The sequence below is a fragment of the Chiloscyllium plagiosum genome, unplaced genomic scaffold (assembly GCF_004010195.1).
Source record: "Chiloscyllium plagiosum isolate BGI_BamShark_2017 unplaced genomic scaffold, ASM401019v2 scaf_8831, whole genome shotgun sequence".
Lineage (NCBI taxonomy): Eukaryota > Metazoa > Chordata > Chondrichthyes > Orectolobiformes > Hemiscylliidae > Chiloscyllium > Chiloscyllium plagiosum.
The window spans coordinates 15,140-20,573 of NW_025210775.1; the positions used below are offsets into that span (position 1 = coordinate 15,140).

At 45.7% G+C, this 5,434-nt stretch overlaps 1 pseudogene; it reads left to right on the forward strand.

Annotated features, from left to right (window-relative positions):
* The window catches only part of LOC122546954, a 7,627-nt pseudogene extending 4,280 nt beyond the window's left edge, over positions 1-3,347 (forward strand).
* The last annotated feature ends 2,087 nt before the right edge of the window (positions 3,348-5,434 follow it).

Here is a 5,434-nt window from a genome sequence, read left to right on the forward strand (position 1 = left end):
TGCCTCCCTCTTCATTTTTATATATCTGATGAAACTCTTGCAATTATTTGTTCGCTTTCCCTCCACATTTCACCTTCTGTACTCTGAATGTTTTTTTTTAGTTATCCTGAAGACTTCCTAACCCTCTGGCTTCCCACTGTTCTCCACCACATTGTATGCCTTTTCCTTTTGCTTTTATGCTGTCCTTGACCTCCCTCATCAGCCATGGTTGCCTTGTCCTCCCCTTAGTCTGTTTCTTCTTTTTCAGGAGGAATTCCTACTCTGCTTCCTGAATTACCCCCAGAAACTCTGCTGTTTGCTGCCCCACCATCTTACCTGCTCGGCTCCCCTTCCAATCAACTCTGGTCAACTCCTTCCTCATGTCTTTGTACTTACCTTTACTCAATTGAACTACTGTTCCATCTGATTGCAGCTTCTCCCTCTCAAGCTACAGCGGGATTTCTATCATATTATGGTCACTTATCCAGAGGGATACTTTCATCTTCAGCTCACTAATCAAATTGGCCTCATTACAAATCACTGAATCCAAAACTGCCTGTTCCAAATGATCAACCACAAACTGTTTCAAAAACCATCTCATGGACATTCCATGAAATCCTTTTGTTGAGATGCGCTACCCAGTCCACCTATCCATTGAAGTCTGCCATAACATTTTGTATTTGGCTTTTCTGTCTCCAGTTTCAAACTTCCAGCTCAGCACTGTCTCCATAACTTGTCCTACCTGCCTATCTTCTTTTCCACCTATCCACTCCATCCTCCCCACCCCTATTGTACTCTATGCTACTTTCTCCCCACCCCCACCCTCCTCTCACTTTTCTCTCCACCCTTCAGGTTGTCTGCCTCTATTCCTGATGAAGGGCTTTTGCCCGAAACGTTGATTTTACTGCTCGTCGGACGCTACCTGAACTGCTGCGCCAATCCAGCACCACTCTAATCTAGAATCTGGTTTCCAGCATCTGTAGTCATTGTTTTTACCCTTTTCTGTCTCCTGATTGATTTCCTTCCCCACACCCTGATTACTGCTTGGAGACCTGAACATAACTTGCATCAGATTCTTTATTTCTTGGGTTCCTCAACTCTCCCCACACAGATTCTACACCTTCTGACTGTATCACTTCTTGCTATTGATTTAATTTAATTTCTTACTAACAATGCAACTCTTGCCCCTCTGCCCATCTGCCTGTCCTTTTGATAGGACATGGATCCTTGGATATTTAGGCCCGGATCCCCTTACAGCCATGTCTCTGTGATACCCACAACATCGTACCTGCCAGTTTCAATCTACACGACAAGCTCATTGTGAATACTGTGTGTATTTAAGTACAACACCCTCAGTCCTGCATTGACTGCCCTCCTTCCCATCATTGTCCCCTTATCTGCTGTGCTTTACGTTTGATACCTGATCCTTTCCACACTCTCTGTCCTTTTACATCTTCTAGAATCTTGAATAATCTCTCCTGAGGCCTCCTCCACTTTAGTTTAAATTCCTTGGAAACTCAATTTACGTTGATCTGTGACATCAGTTTTCTATCTTACTCGGAATGCTTCGTGCTTTTAGACTCAAAGTCTTTAAGTTTAATCTATCGATTTTCCCTGCACTTTTATGATCCCTTTGATATTCAAAAATTCCATCCCTTCCTTTTATTTTCTGTTAACAATCAATCCCATCACTAACCAGCAATCCTACCTTCTCCTTTACCTTCCATTTTCTCATTTTCCATCCAACTGAACCAAATTCCTTTCTCTTTGGGTTGAGTTCAGGACAATATTTATCCTTGAACCAAAATCATGAAGAATGCTCTTTGATCTCATTGCTTCCAGTGGGATCTTGCTGTGTAGAAATTGTCAGCCCCTTTCCTGACATTGCAAACTTGACTGGTTTTCAAACAAAATGTAACTGTCTTTGGGAGAGTCTGAGGTGCTGAGGGCTTGATTGAAACACAATTAGAGCCAGAGAGCTGTACAGCACAGAAACAGACCCTTCTGTCCAACTCATCCATGCCGACCAGCTAACCTAAATTAATCTAGTCCCATTTGTCAGCATTTGGCCCATAACCTTCTAAACCCTTCCTATTCATATACCCATCCAAATGCCTTTTAAATGTTATCATACCAGCCTCCACCACTTCCTCTGGCAGCTCATTCCAAAAATGTAACACCCTCGGTAGGAAAAGGTTATGCCTCAGTTCCCGTTTAGATCGTTCTCCTGATACTTTCCACCTATGCCCTCTAGTTCTGGACTCCTTCACTCTGACCAACTTGATCAATGCCCCCGATGATGTTAGAAACCTCGATATGGTCATCCCTCAGCCTCCAGCGATCAGAGAAAATAGCCTTAGTCTATTCAGCCTCTCCCGATCGCTCCAACCCTCAAACTTGGCAACATCCTTGGAAATCTTTTCTGAACCATTTTAAGGTTCCCAACATTTTTCCTACAGCAGGGAGGCCAGAATTCCACACAGTATTCCAAAAGGGGCCAAAATAATGTCCTATACAGGTGCAACAGCTCCTAACTCCAATACTCAATGCACTGCCCAATAAAGGAAAGCAAACCAAATGACTTCGTCACCCCCCTACCTACCTGCAACTCCACTTTCAAGGAACTAACCTTTTTTGGGATGAACTGGGAGTCTTTCAGTTGTGCTTTTCCTCATCACCCTGTTCAGAAACAAACTTCTTGCTTTCACTCTCAACTAAAAATAAGATAGAGGTGACGATTTCATGGTACTATTGCTGAGCTGTTCATCCAGAGATCCAGATTAATGTTCTGGGGACCAGGGTTAGAATCCTGCCAGAGCAGATGGTGGAATGTGAATTCAATAAAAAAAAAAATGCAATTAAGTGTCTAATAATGACCATGAAACGATTGTTGATTGTCAGGAAAAAGCCGTCTGATTCCCTGATGTCCCTTAGGGAAGGAAACTGCCATCTTTACCATGTGACTCCAGACCCACAGCAATGTGGTTGACTCTAAACTGCCCTCTGGGTGATTAGGGATGGGCAATAAATGCTGATCCTATCAGTGACACTCACATCCCGAGAAGCAATTTGAACAATGCCTGTTTATTTATGGGGTTTGTTAGGTATTGGCTACAAATGTTCAAACGGATTGTTTTGCCAGTGAATGTTCAGAGAGTTAAAATCCCTTTGAAAGGCAGGGATTAAAATTGTTTCTCTTGTGTTTCAGGCCGTGAAAACTCTCAGCCAAGCTGACCCTGCTGCCCCCCTCCTCGGAGCAGGTCAATGCCAAGGGCACTGCCACCTTGGTGTGCCTTGCCAATCACTTCTATCCCGATGAGCTGGAGGTGCAGTGGAAGAAGGATGGTGCAGTCATTTCGGACGGGGTTCAGACCAGCAACTACCTGCGAGCTTCGGACAGCACCTACAGTGTCAGCAGCCTGCTGACTCTCTCTGGGTCTGACTGGGAGTCCAACGCTCGCTTCTCCTGTGCCCTCACCCACGTGACCCTCCCCTCTCCCCTCAGCAAGAGCATCAGGAGATCAGAATGTGTGTAGAGTGTTTGAGACAGTCCACAGAGGAGACATAACTTTAACTAGAACAGGGCTGAGCTGGCAGGACAAAGGTCATTGTCAGCACTGAATTTCAACTCTCTTCCTTCTCAGGACTGGCTCAGAGACATTTCTGAGCTTCAGGGGTTATGGAATTTCATTGGGACACTGTAGATAGAGCTTTACACTTTGTCAAACCCCATGCTGTCCCTGTTCTGGGAGTTTTTCATGGGGACAGAGTTGACTTGTGATGCCAAGTAAAATCTCTGGAAGTTGCTGAAGACTGTCAACTGTACAAAACAATGTGAACCTCAGAAGTCTCTGCTTCAGTAAACCAGATCTCCTTCCTGCTCAGCCGCCAGTTCCAATTTAAGGGTTTTTCACTGTTTGAAGGGACAGGATTCTCATGGTATTGAGAAAATCTCCACAAGTGTTTTCCTCAAGCTCCAATGTGGCTGTGAATGTTTACAGCTTCCTCTGTCTGGGCTGTTAATTGCAGTCTGTTTTCTGTCAATGTCAGTCTGGAAAAGGGAGTAAAGATGAAGAAGATTCAGTCTCTGTCTCTGTGTGCTTTGGAGATTGACCATTCCATTCAGCTGATTGCCTGCATTTCAGCATGACATTGTCACAATTGGCTACTTGGCCTGTCAATAAATGACACATCCGTTGTAGAGCATACTGACAGCCAATCATCAATCACTTTCAATGATCCCTTTGATCTGGAATCATTGGAGGTTACAAGATTCCAAACAGATCTCCATTAATGACCACCTGGACCATCTCTGACACCTCCCTCCCCTTCCTGGACCACTCGATCTCCATTAATGATGACCAACTTGACACTGACATTTTTTACAAACCCACCTCTTCCCAACCTCCCTCTTGCAAAAATGCCATCCCGTATTCCCAATTCCTCCACCTCCGCCATATTTGCTCCCAGGAGGACCAGTTCCACCACAGAACACACCAGATGGCCTTCTTCTTTAGAGACCGCAATTTCCCTCCCCACGTGGTCAAAGATGCGCTCCAATGCATCTCGTCCACATCCCACCCCTCTGCCCTCAAACCCCACCCCTCCAACCATAACAAGGACAGAACGCCCCTGGTGCTCACCTTCCACCCTACCAACCTTCGCATAAACCACATCATCTGACGACATTTCTGCCACCTCCAAACGGACTCCACCGGGGATATATTTCCCTCCCCACCCATTCCTGCTTTCCGCAAAAACCGTTCCCTCCGTGACGCCTCATCTTTCACCTCGGAACACTTCAATCCCATGGCATCAATGTGGATTTCACCAGCTTCCTCATTTCTCCTTCCCCCACCTCACCCCAGCTCCAACCTTTCAGCTCAGCACCATCCTCATGACCTGTCCTACTTGCTTATCTTCCTTTCGTCCTATCCACTCCACCCTCCTCTCTGACCTATCACTTCCATCCCCACCTCCATTCACCTATTGTACTCTTTGCTACCTTCCCCCACCGTCCTCTCTGACCTATCACCTGGGAAGAAAATAGCACTCTATGCTATTTTCTTCCCAACCCCCTCTCATTTATCTCTCCACTCTGCAGGCATCCTGCCTCTACTCCTGATGAAGGGCTTTTGCCCGAAACGTTGATTTTCCTGCTCCTCGGATGCTGCCTGACCTGCTGTGCTTTTCCAGCACCACTCTGTTCTAGCCTCTGGTTTCCAGCATCTGCAGTCCTTGTTTTTACCTAGAAACAGAAAGCTGTTAGGACTCAATAATTACAATCTTAGGCATTCCCTCTTCACTCTGTGGTCCAGGCTCAGGTGCTGGGATTGCACTCTGCACTCTTTGCTGCATGCTGTGTTATACCTGAAATGATCTTAGGTCAATCACTGACACTGCAGGCTGCGTGTCCCTCTGATGCAGGTGTATTACATAATGCTGCCTGTAGGTG